We start from the raw sequence: 13,451 nt of genomic DNA, 5'->3' as shown, positions 1-13,451 counted from the left end.
TAAGCATAATATCATCATTTACCGGGCTGCCTTGACTGACAGTGCGTTATTTGCTGGTCATGTCCCAGTGATACATACAATAACATGGTAACGCTCAGGTAGTCTACCAGACGGCACTCTTAAGAACAAGTGTTGTTAAGTGCTGCAGTAAATGTGTGCGGAAGGCATGAAAGTCCCGACTCACAAGTCCCCCCCCCCCCCCCCCCCCCCCACATGGACTCCCACGAAACGGAATATGTTTCAGAAACTAATTACTGACGTTCCCAGGAGTGCGAAAGCTGCACGACAACCGAATTCACCACATCAGTGTAAGCTATGTCAAACGAAGATGAGAAAAATGTTAGGAATCATCAATTTGAGAACACTGGGGGACTAGACAAGTTAATAAGGGAGACAATTACTCCCTTATTACAAATCTACTCCACCTTGGGGATTTCCCTGAACATTTGACCGAGTAGAGAAGCTGTTCCGACTGCTACAAGTTTGAGAAAATTGGCTTAGTTTTTTAGACAGCAGGAGCTGCTCTGGAGGTTTAGTTGAAGGGCGGTATTGTTTGTGAAACAGAAGACGGCGTCCAATAGAATGCGCCACTGCGGTGGTTTAAACATTTCAACTAGAACTTTGCTGATTTCTCTGTTAACTCGCTTCCGTGGCCGAAATAGCTTATCTGATAACGTACACTTGACACCGTTACAACAGCGCGTATGATGGCGGAAGGAAGTAAAAATCCAAGACAATATGTCCCTGACTGGCAAATGATTCCTTTCTTTTGAAGCGTTGATTATATGGGACAGTTAAGAATGTAAGGGGCTTTACTGGCAAAAGACGCTTGGCCGGGGCGACCAGGCGGAGCAGCAAAATAGCACGTCCAGGCTCGAACAGTCAGCGCTCTCGTCTCGTGCTAGGCGTTGGCGCTCCCATTGCGGGCGCTGATCGTCGTCTTCTTTACAGTCGGCCCCCCGGGGAAAAAAGAGCCATCCTGGCGACGTCAATACGCATGGGTCGTAATGTGGCTTCAAGCGAGACACATGGACTGTCTCGCGCCCACGTCGTCGGTGATCTGGCGAAAGGCTCGATGATGCAGGTAACCGGGGAAGTACGCTCCAGGACGCGGTAGGGCCCATGGGACTTCGGAAGCAGCTTGGAAAAGAGGCCAGGTGAGGCAGGAGATACACGGAGCCAAACAAGGGATTGTGGTAGAAAAGTGTCATTGTCATGCGTGCTGTCGAAGCGCTATTTTTGGCGCCCCTGGTAGGCGGATGTGAACGCCCGAGCTAGCTGCCGGCACTCTTCAGCGTGGCGAGAGGCTGCGGAAACAGCTGTGGATTCCGAGGAATCGGGCCGGTAAGGAAGAATGGTGTCAAGTGGGGACGAAGGTTCACGCCCGTAGAGCAGGAAAAATGGCGAAAAACCAGTACTCTGAATGACAGTGTTGTAAGCGTAAGTGACATAGGGTAGTACGGCGTCCCAGTTGGAATGGTCCGCTGCCATGTACATTGACAGCATGTCACCTAACGTACGATTAAAGCGTTCAAGCGTGGCCCGCATGGAGCGTTTTTCCGGGCGATTCGTCGGCGTCGACCAAGGAGGATATATAAAACTTGCTGGAGTGGAAGCCGCCTATACGCGCCTATGCGGGAGAGTGAAGCCTTGGCGGCCATCTTGCCAGTGGCAAAAAGCAGCAGTGCGCAACCGCGCTCGTGCTTCTTCGCGCTGCCTATGAAGTTGCTCGCGCTTACAAAACAATGAAAGCAAGCGGTTGGGGTTGTAAACGTTTATTTTTCATCCATCAGCAGCCAACTGGCATGTAGAAAGCAGTTAACCTGAACAAATATTAAGGAAAAAAAGCTTAATAATCAGACGCACAGTAAAAATAATGGTGAGAGGCAACCTACTGGTGATTGAAGATAACCACCCTTGACAGAACTGGTCTGACTGATCGATACCAATCCCTAAGTGTTCGCTGTGACGGAAGGGCACCATTGAATTTGGATCGGACGTACTCGTATGCGGCTGGAGAATAAAAATTTAATGTCAGCGCGAACGCACGGAGCTCAGGTGGGTACTTGCCCTTTTGTTCGTTGCTTGCCCTGCACAGAAGTTGTTGAATGTCACTTGAAAAGGCAGATGCAAACACGTGCGAGCCTTCCTCGGACAGGTGTTTTCGTTCTCTGATTTCTTTTATGATTTCTTGTGCTGTCTCATTTCTCTTCGCAAGCCTTCGCTTCGTTTGCTGCAACATCTTAATTTTCTTCGTCAACTGTGTTATCTCTTCTTCAGAGGCACTGACTTTGTCCTTGTACTATTGTTTGCTCGGCGAAAACGCATTTGATGGCTCTCCAACTTCAGGCATTTCGCAGTCTTCATGCTTGCGCTCTGAACGCTTCCTTTTTACCTGAAATGGACACCACATATTTTTGTTCAGTCTCAAGTAAGAGAAAAGTGTAGCTGCGAAAGCAAATGGGTTTCATTTCTTACCATGAACTTAGTGCTTCATAAGACGATTTTACAGAAGGGTGAAGGGCGCTTCCATATTACCACGCAATCACAATAACTGTTACCACGCAATCACAATAACTTCTTTTCAACAACGAAGCAAAAAAATAGCGCGCACGGCACTCCTTTTTTCCACGAACACAATTTTTCAGCACGATACTAAAAAAAGAAACACTAGCGACAAGAAGCTCAGACGTTTCCTTCCATTTGCTTCCATCCACTATCCGACAAGAACCTTCGTCGAATCTCGACTTCGGCAGCCGTATTAATGCCACGAACACTTCTCACGTGAGAAAGGCGAATAATTCTGCCTAGCGTGTCATGGTTTAACATTCTCCAGTAATACTCACGGGCTTCTGTAGGTGCTGCGGAAAAGCAGGAAACACAGAAGGCACACTTCCCGCGCGCAGCCGCGTCGTCTGTCCGGTGCGGTCAAAGCACTCGGACGCGAAGTCAAAGCACTCGGACGCGAAGCGTACGGAGCACAGGCGATCGCCATCTTTTGCATGCCATCTTTCACGGCGAACGGCCCGCTCCCACAGGCTCCGCAGCTCGGGATCTTTTGGAAACCTGCCACTCGACAACGCGCGCGTAGGGCTCAATTGAACACGTTTTCGTGTACTTACAGGTGGAATGTGAGGCCACAACCCTTCTTCAGCCTGTTTGCACATCCGTAGGCAACGCAAGAGGCAACCATTATCAAACCGCTGGTGTTTGCATGCCCGTCGCGTCAGCTTGCACTCAAACAGCGCGCCAAAGCAGCAGCGCGAGCCGGCGTCAAGCGCGCTTTCTGCCACTGGCAAGATGGCGGCGGCCGGCTTCACTTGACAAGCGCCCCCTCCACTCCAGCAAGTTTTATATATTCTCCTTGGCGTCGACCAAGGAGGATATATAAAACTCCTTGGCGTCGACGGCACCAGAGCGTTTTTTTGCCGCTTGAGAGGACGTTTTTGCCAAATCGTTGGGTTCTGTCCAAACAGAAAAAAACGTCGACGCCGCGCCGGGAGAGAGGGCAGCGACAGAGGGCCAATGAGAGCCAGAACTGGCGTCACGTGACTGTGGACGGAGCCACGCCGGCCGAGAGAGACGCGCTCGCGAGCTCTCTCTGGCACTGTAGCTTGACCATCAAAACTGCGTCATGCTTCCCGGAAAGACAGGCGTTTGGCGCTCCGAGGGTACCGAGGCTTGGGCTTCGAGTTTCTCGGCCGAAACGGCCGAGCAGCGTGTTATCTTTCGGAGGAGTCGCTTTTAGCTGGCCGCGCCGTCCCTCAGGGTATCAGGGGCACGCTAAAGAGTTCCAGTGACTTTAGGGCACGCGTAAACGGTAGTGCCATCTAGTGACAAGACGCCAAAACACATCGACTTGAATAAATTTTTTATCCGTAATTACTGATAACTACGATGAGTGCATTGCGAGCCTTTTTTTGTTCCAAGAAGAAAAACTGCAAATAGATGAAAATGTAGCAAGTGACTAAAAGCTAGACAACTGCTTCACCAGGTGTCGTTCTTGCGAGGTAAACACACTGTATTTAGTTAGGCCTAAGAGCTTGAAAATCGCCAAATTATCTGAAAAACAGGGGCTAGTTATGGCTTATACCTGTACGCGTGGGCTAGAGTACGTGAAATAAAATCGGAACGCTACCATTTGAGCGAGCTATCACGTCGAAGAATACAGCGGTGACATGTATTTATTCCGAAGTGGGCGAGCAGGGCGCAGCCATCTTGTCAACGCGCCCGTAGCGCGCGCCGCTCGGCTGCTGACCATGCGGGAGTGAATTCGTTGACGCCGGCGCGGGCGTTGGGCGCGCGACGCGATTTCGCGGGTAAAAAGCGCTCCATGCGGGCCAGGCTTCAGTCAGCCCGTTAGTCTGCGGGTGGTAAGCCGTCGTGGTGCGATGGGTAACGTTGCATTGCTGTAGAAGGGATGAAACGACTTCGGACAGGAACACACGCCCACGGTCGCTCAGAAGTTCACGTGGCGCTCCGTGGCGAAGTATGAAGCGGTGCAGGAGGAAGGCTGCAACATCCCGCGCCGTAGCAGAGGGAAGGGCAGCGGTTTCGGCGTACCGTGTCAGATGATCGACAGCGACAATGATCCAGCGGTTTCCTGTAGCGGTGTAGGGAAGCGGTCTGTACAGGTCAATGCCAACCCGATCGAAAGGCCTGGATGGGCAAGGTAGAGGCTGCATGGGGCCGGTGGAATGGTGGTGACTAGGCTTGCGGAGTTGACAGTCTGAACAAGAACGGAGGAATTAGCGTACGTAGGTGTACATACCGCGCCAGTAATAACTGAGGCGAAGACGTGTATAAGTTTTGAAAGCACCGGCGTGAGCGGCTGCTGGGTCATTGTGAAAGGCGGCGCACACTTCGGAACGTAAGTGTCCCGGGATCACAAGGAGCCATTTTCGGCCGTCAGAGATATAATTGCGGTGGTACAACAGCCCATCGCGAATCTTAAAGTGAGCAGCTTGACGGCGCAGTGCTCGTGGGACCGAGGTGACGGAAGGGTTCGAAAGCAAGTTGAAAATAGAACCGATACATGGGGTCTTGAGCTGCTCGGTGGCCATGGTGGTCATCGATAAGGAAGCGCAGTCGACGCGGGAAGGGCAAGCAGGTTCAGTGGTCAGAGGTGAGCGTGACAAAGCGTCGGCGTCGTGATGCTTCCGGCCAGAGCGATATACCACATGAATGTCATACTCTTGAAGGCGTAAGGCCCACCGAGCAAGGCGTCTATTGGGTTCCTTCAGGGTGGACAACCAACACAATGAATGATGGTCTGTAACGACGTCGAAAGGTCGGCCGTACAAGTAAGGTCGAAATTTTGTTATCGCCCAAACGATTGCCAAACACTCTTTTTCAGTCACAGAGTAGTTAAACTCCGACTTCGCCACTGTGCGACTCGCGTATGCAACAACATACTCAGCAAAACCCGGTTTACGTTGCGCAAGGACGGCGCCAGTACCAACGCCACTGGCATCTGTGTGGATTTCAGTGGGCGCATTGGGGTCGAAGTGGTGTAATATGGGCGGAGAGGTAAGCAGGCGACGCAAGGTTCTCAATGCGTCGTCACAGGCAGGATTCCAGCCGCTGAGGTCGTTGCTGGCGCGAAGAAGCGTAGTCAGAGGCGCGGTGATTGAAGCGAAATTACGGATGAAACGCCGAAAATAAGAGCATAGGCCGATGAAACTGCGAAGTTCCTTAATCGTGGAGGGCTTCGGGAGCTCAGACACAGCACAAAGTTTTGCTGGATCGGGAAGCACACCGTCCTTAGATACGATGTGGCCTAAAATTGTCAACTGTCGGGCTGCGAAGCGACATTTCTTCGAATTTAGTTGTAGCCCAGCTTCAGTGAGAGATTTCAACACATGTCCAAGGCGTGCGAGATGAGTCTGGAAGTCCGGGGCAAAAACAACAATGTCATCGAGATAGCACAAACAGGTTTTCCATTTGAGGCCGCGTATTACGGTGTCCATCATGCGCTCAAATGTTGCGGGGGCATTACATAATTCGAACGGCATTAAGGTGAATTCATACAGCCCGTCTGGCGTCAAAAAGGCTGTTTTGGCGCGGTCATCGTCGGCCATCGGGACTTGCCAATATCCGGAACGGAGATCTAGAGATGAAAAGAATTCAGCGCCCTGCAGACAGTCAAGGGCGTCATCTATTCGGGGCAGAGGATAGACGTCTTTACGAGTGATTTTGTTGAGGCGGCGGTAGTCCACGCAAAAGCGAATAGAGCCGTATTTCTTGGTGACGAGAACTACGGGGGAGGCCCAAGGACTGTGGGAGGGTTGTATGACGCCCCGCAGCAGCATGTCGTTCACCTGTTCGTCGATGACATGACGTTCGGCCGGTGACACACGGTACGGTCGTTGGCGCAACGGCCCCTTACAAGAACAACAAAACAATCAAGGTCTGAAGTGATAGAAAAGAAAAAGCAAAAGTAGAAAGTTAAAAGTCCCACGTGTGCAGGCCAGTCAAGTGCAGACATGCAGCGTGAACCCCTGCTCTCGGAATGTACCAGTCAGTAAGGAGGACAAACGTGCGTTGAGAAGTGATCACTCGATCAGCACAAGAGGATTACTGCGTTGTCTTCAACTACGCTGGCTTCTCGTGACTGACTGACTTCAAGAGCGGTGGCACCCGGTGGATGTCCTTGCATTTGACTGGCCTGAGCACGTGAGGTTTTTATCTTCATTTATCTTTGCACAATTGTTCTTGCTTTTCTCTCTCTTTATACTATATGTTTATATTGTTGGCCCTAACTTTCCTATATAATCATGGCTTTTTAATGAAGGAATCAGCTGATAGCCAGCACCGTGCTGACTTGGATTTGTACATCCCTCCGTAGATTTATATGCTTTTGTAACTATGTCAGGTTGGAACCGATTCGCCCAACTTTCACGTATACAGACACATAGGCGCTAATAATTCATCTGTGCCGCGAGGGAAGCCGTGACCAAGGAAGTACTATTGGGGACAAAGGTCTCCAGGACGCCCAAAAAGCAATCTAGGCACTTAACGAGCACGTCTATTAAAGATCGCTTAGTTTCGCTACCCGAAATTGGAGAATGCGAGTCAAAATTCATCTGTACAAGTGTGGTCTCGAGCCACTGTCTAATATTAAAGGGACACTGAGGAGAAATTGAAGTTGGCTTGTATCGACAGAATACCAGCTCCTGATTACAAAAACACCACTCATACTAACAACAAAGCTCTTGCAACGTAGAAAAGAGCAAGAACCAAAATACAGGCATCGCCGCCACAGGCCAAACTCGCAAGTACAAGTGTGATGACGTCATAGGACAAAACAGTGTTGCTAGAACCAATGGCTCTAGAAACACTGGGACACGTCACTTAGTCCTGTGTCGCCATAGGAGAATGCCAGGTTTGAATCACAGCGGCGGGAAAAACTTTTTCAATTTCGAATCCAAATTTCTTAGAAATAAATGCATCTTTCGCTGCCGTCCAAGTGGCAACAAAGCCATGAAATGCCGAACTATCGGATTTTTCTTTAAAAAAATATTAATAGAGCTCTCCTTACTGTCCCTTTAAAGCTATCGGATTCGGTTGCGACTCACCCGTCCAGGAGACTTTTGTCCCCGATAGTACGCGTCATTGCTTCCCCAGATATGGTGACACTTCACTGCAGGCCACTCACAAGTCATACAGGGCGTCGCGTAATGCGTCCTGCAGCGACCAAGGCATGCTTACCGACTAAAGCCAAGCGAGAAGCTTAGTAAGGTAAGGGACTAGTTGGCGTGCCATATTGACATAAAGAGTGCAGAAAGACAGGTACGAGTGGAGAGGGCAGACAAGCGCATGCCGGGCGCCACCAAGTGAGGATTCTTTCACGCTGTGAAACACTGCCTCGAGTGAGAGCAGTTCGATGGCATAGCATGTAATAGCGATAATCTTCCTCATCATCATTACATTCATTGTAGGACAAAGACACACACCACTGATCTCCCATTAACCACGCTCTGTGCCAACTGTGGCCTTTCTAACCTCGCAACTTCCTAATCTCATCGTCCACATGACTGTAGCGCGCCTCGACGCTTTTGCCTTCCCCTTGAACCCATTCCGTTACTTCGTATGACCACCGGTTATTATGGATCTTCCTGAAGCTTGAATGATGTTTGGGCTCCTCGTTTGCTGTTGACAACTGCGGTTTCTGCTTCGGAGACAGCAAATTGTAGGAAACACTTTATCCAACTTACCGATGTCGCCGATGAGCTGTGTGACGTGAACATTACTGCTGCTGCGGTTCGAATGGCGGACGATGATGATGATGATGTCCTCGGGCTGAATGGCACATACCCACGGCGGGGGATTGGCCAGGGTGCATAGCGGATACAAACGCACTCATGTACAGGGAATGGAGTATAATTAAATCTAAAATTTGGGACACAGAGCTAGAATTTGTACAATACAAAAAATACTGAGAAAGAAAAGTTGTGAATTCACATTCTAGCAGAGGAATCTACCAGATGAAATTATGTAATTGTGAATAGAATCGAACACTGGTTTCAGGGCATATCCCTTGGCGGACGCAGACAACACTAGGCTTCTTCTTCTTCTCTCTTAGTACACATGGCAACGCTAGGCTTGCAGCCCCAGCCTCGTCTGCTTTCGGCACTACCCAAGCGGGAGGTCTGTTCTCTTTTCTCTTTGAACCCTATTTTAAGCCGAACATTTCTCGATTGGAACATCACGGATTTGCCGCTGCGTCCTCGAATAGTATGCCAGTATAGTATATAGATGGATCACCGTGTGCACTTTACGGACGCTAGGTGCGTAATTTATAATCAAAACACAAACTGAGAGAAATAAGAGAGAGAGGGACCGAATTTATTCAAAAGTTGCAAATCTTCCCGGTAGGACTCTCAGTCCATGAGGTCTCTGGCCTTCCCCTCCAGCATGGCCCGGTCAATCCGCTTGAGCTGTTCACTTGTACGCCTGGCCAGAAAGACGGTCCTTCAGGAGGTTAGTGCGGATGAGTGAATGGATGGGATACAGATTGGATTCCCAGATGTAGCGATCGAGTGTGGTGGAGTCTCGCTTCGAAAATGTCACAGTCTGGAGGGAACAGGGCGGGTGTGGAACAGGTGCGGAAATTGAGCTGATGTGAGCGAGGTGCTTTGTAAGTGGTCTAGTGGGGAGTGAGGAGGAGGGTACGCGATACGGCTTTGCCTGTGGTGTTGTATGACGGCGCGGTAGTCGAGGAAGTCGTTTCGGGTGTGAGCATATGGTTGTGGGTTGAGGAGGCTATCCAGCGGTGCCCGAACCCGAGGTTCCCGGGCAAAGGCATGAACACGCTCATTTACGGTGATGCCCTCACGCCCAGGGCCTCATATAATGGTGATTTGTTGTAATGGTGTTGTAACTGGTTTGTAATGGTGTTGCAGTGGTGGAGGTAGTGCAGGTAGTATATGGGCTGAAGATGAAGTAACGGTGTCTTTGTGGAACACCGGGAGACCCGACAGTTCTGTCTTCCTCTAAGCTTCACTTAGTCTCATTGATCAAAAAGTTTCTTCATTCGATAGTGCGCACTCAAAAGTTGTAAAAGGTGGAATAGCTGGCGTGTGTTCATGTCGCGCTGAACTGTGTGTTCACTGCATTCTAGTCACCTGGAACACTCTGAATGAAACTTTGGAATCAGTTTAATCTACAGTGCAGTTGGATAGGAACCAAGGGTCAGAAGCATCTTCTTTGCCAAAAGCGACCAGTAAAGACCAAGAGGTCTCGAACGATGAGCACTAGGGCTATCCTTATCTGCCACAGATTTAATTAAGCGGTGCCCTAAAAGCTGAAATATATGGTGATGAAACAAACCCTGTTGCCTGGTGGCTTTTGGCAAAGGCAGAAAATGCTAATAGTTATTTGCTTGCACGGAGTACCGCATATCGAAAGACCTGCAAGAAGTCAATGCATCAATACATTTCCTGTCAAGTGTAAGTTGTGAAGAATATGCCAGTATAATATCAAATTTCACGACCCCAGAGGATATCAAGAATTGACAGCACAAACGTTTACTGTTAAGGGCGATAAGGAGTAAGGGTTTAGAGGGGATCTGGGACAGGGGTGTTGCCTAAGTAGCCGTCGTAGTCTGTTCAGTAGACCCGGTTGCTACGACGTGGGGCTTTCGATTTCTTATCTGTCATCTGCTTGCGTCTACACGCGGCAGTGATAGCGGCTCGGTTGGAGCCGGTCGAGAGGCCCGTAGACTCAGGAGGAGCAGTAGCACTCAAAGTGTCTAGGCAGATGCCCAGAAGCAGCAGCAACAGCCGTTGGAGAAACCAGATGATCTCAGCGCTTGATAAAGAGAAGGACGGCCTCACCGCAGTTAAAATTCTGCCATGCGCGAAGCCGCACTGTAGTGATAACATGGTGGTGGTTTTGAGTGGTGCTAAGCAGGCACAAATTAAGACAATGTTATGCTGTGACACAGTAGCCGTGCAAACTAGAAGGGTTTGTCCAGAATGCATGGGCGAAAACATCAGAACTCGAAAAAACAATTGCTGGAATTCAGGTAAGTTTAAAGTGGTTACCATCACGCTATGAACTTGGTCCAAAGAATAACAAGAAAGGCGCCACCATCACCGCCATCATCATTAGCCCAACTAAGCGCACTGCTGGACCAATGACTCTCTAACTGGTCTCTAACCTTGTCCTGTCACAGCTGGAGCCACCCTACATGCCTGAAAACTTCATCTCATCCGCGCGCCTGACACTTTGCCTTGTCTTCGAATACGCTCCGTTAAACATACGACCGTCGGTTATTTGACTGCGCCTTCCATGTTCTGCTCATGCCAATTTCCACTTGTTAATTGCAGTTAAAATATCTTTACCAAACGCTTGTTCCCTAAACCACTCCACTTTTCATTGCTGTCTGCGTTACCGTCATGGCTGGTTGTGCAGTCCTTAATTTAATTTCGAGCCTTTTCCTGCGTTTCAAGTTCGTGCTGAATAGGTCAATACTGGCAAGATACAGCTTTTATACACTTTCTTACTAAGGAGTATAGTTAAAATTTAGAGGACACTTTGGCAACTAAAACGTTGAGAGGCGAAAGCCGAGGACACTATGCCGTGACGATTTCCGTTGGATGTGACGTCACACCGTTCCCGTGGCTATATCCATAACCAAATTATACATCTTTCGGGAATCTTCAGTGTTAATTACGCTGAATTACACATTTTGCCATCTAATTTGACGCAAATCCGACGTTATTTCGACCGTTCTGTGACAATTTTTACTACGCCGTGACTTCCGGTGGATGTGACGTCACACCATTCCCGTGGCTATGTCGACGTCCGCGGTATTTAGACGCAATTTCGACATTTTTGCCTACAATTAATTAACTATTTAATCTATGGTCATCAAACTTGGCTTATAGGTTCATTTTTTCCCTCCTCTATTAAAGAACCCCAGGTGGTCGAAATTTCCGGAGCCCTCCACTACGGCGTCTCTCATAGCCATAGTCGCTTTGGGACGTTAAAACCCATAAACCAACCAACCAACCGACCGACCGACCGACCGACCGACCGACCGACCGACCGACCGACCGACCGACCGACCGACCTATTTATTTATTTATTTATTCAATACTGCAGGCCTTTACGGCCCAAGCAGGAGGGGCATACAAATGACATCAGTGTACAGAACGAAGATAGCAAATAATAATTTTAAAACACTTGTTCTTTGGGCAATAGAATATGAGCAAAACAAGGACTAAACGAAATGCAAACCGAGCTCTTCATTTGGGAAAGTCAAACAAACAAACAGAAGTAAGCAATATCAAAAAATGAAACGTCAAACATGCAGCAAGGCAAAAACACGATCAGTTTGGGCAACCAAAAAGCAGACAAGAAAAACATTTAAGAGCAATTCAATGTTTCAATTGAATCAATGCTGCTTAGAAGAGGCAGAGGTAAGTTGTTCCAATCTGTTATCGTGCGAGGAAAAAAAGAATATCTAAAAACATTAGTTCTGGTGCTGTATGGCGTTAGGGAGTCATCGTGTCGATCTCTTTTAGTTCCCGAGTTAAACGTGACACGCTTTGCTAACGGACGGACGACAGTGGGAGCCATTAAAGGATTTAGACAGAGTGAAGGAAAAAGAAATTAGCGTGTAGTGGTGCTCCTATGAGCCGTTCCCTTCAATTTTTTATTCCTCCACATGTTTCAGAAGTTCGCTTTCACTGGGTCCCTGGGCACTGTGGCATTGTTTCTAATGAGAGGGCTGATTTTTTAGCAAAGTCTGCCCTTGATGGTCCTATTGTCCCTTTCGTCCCAAATACTGTTCACTTGACTCTAGCACGCTTTCAGCGATTCCAGCGTTTCCACACCTTGAGCCATGGGCCTCTCCTCGCTGCAGCGGATTTTCAACACCTGGCATTTCCTTGGAGTGTGCGGATGTGCAGTTCGAGGCAACGTGAGGTGTCCACGACCCTTTTGCGCTGCAGGATACCGCGGCTAAATCTTTATTTATGCCGATCGGGGCTTTCGATATCCAACCTTTGTGAGTCTTGTGGCGAAATTGAGTCTATAGAACATTTTTTCCTCTCCTGCCGGCGGCTCGCTGCTCTCCGTAGAATTTACTTGGAGATCCCCCTCGCTCGGCTTGGGCTTCCTCTATCTATTCCGATTCTCTTATCCTTCAGGGCAAGCGCCAAGGGATATGCCCTGAAACCAGTGTTCGATTTTATTCACGATTATATACTTTCATCTGGTAGATTCCTCTGCTAGAATGTGAATTCACAACTTTTCTTTCTCCGTATTTTTTGTTTTGTACAAATTCTAGCTCTGCGTCCCAAAATTTTAGATTTAAATATACTGCATTCCCTGTACATGAGTGCGTTTGTATCCGCTATGCACCCTGGCCAATCCCCCGCCGTGGGTATGTGCCAGTCAGCCCGAGGACATCATCATCATCATCATCACCACTACACCTTGGCCTATCCCCCCCAAGTGGGTATGTGCCATTATAAAGAGGTGAAGAAGAAGAAGAAGAAGAAGAAGAAGAAGAAGAAGAAGAAGAAGAAGAAGAAGAAGAAGAAGTCACCGTTCCGCATGGTCGCTTCATCGTTCTGCTCTGCTCCCGTCGAACGTGAGCGTTTCGTGGAACTCGCCACTGGTCGCCATTAAGAGCACGGCTTACTTCGCCTTCCAACCGCGATCTCGTCGAAAGGCAGGTGGTTCTCGCATGTTGTTTCCGGATCTTGTAGCAATAATTGAGCAGGGCTGCTTTCCCGGCACCCGGCCTGTGAGGCAGATCAGTTCTGTGCGCACGTAGAGTCGAAATTAATCCCGCGACGTCGCCGTCTTGACATCCTGCAGATGCACTACTCTCGAAGTCGCGGCATATGCGAAGGGTGCATTTTCGTAGGCATGATTTTGCTGTAGAAACACAAAATGCTCTTGAAACAATCCCACCAAGGCCGAAGAGACAAGGA

General features: G+C 49.0%; 1 pseudogene; it reads right to left on the bottom strand.

The window, feature by feature from the left end:
* Positions 1 to 1,891: 1,891 nt before the first annotated feature.
* LOC149331117 (THAP domain-containing protein 2-like) lies at positions 1,892 to 3,195 on the bottom strand (annotated as a pseudogene).
* Positions 3,196 to 13,451: the final 10,256 nt, after the last annotated feature.

The sequence above is a fragment of the Amblyomma mixtum genome, chromosome 8, assembly GCF_055824585.1.
Source record: "Amblyomma mixtum isolate Tamu chromosome 8, ASM5582458v1, whole genome shotgun sequence".
Taxonomy (NCBI): domain Eukaryota; kingdom Metazoa; phylum Arthropoda; class Arachnida; order Ixodida; family Ixodidae; genus Amblyomma; species Amblyomma mixtum.
Note: the sequence above shows the minus strand (reverse complement) of the source record. Positions and strands in the feature narration are given on the sequence as shown.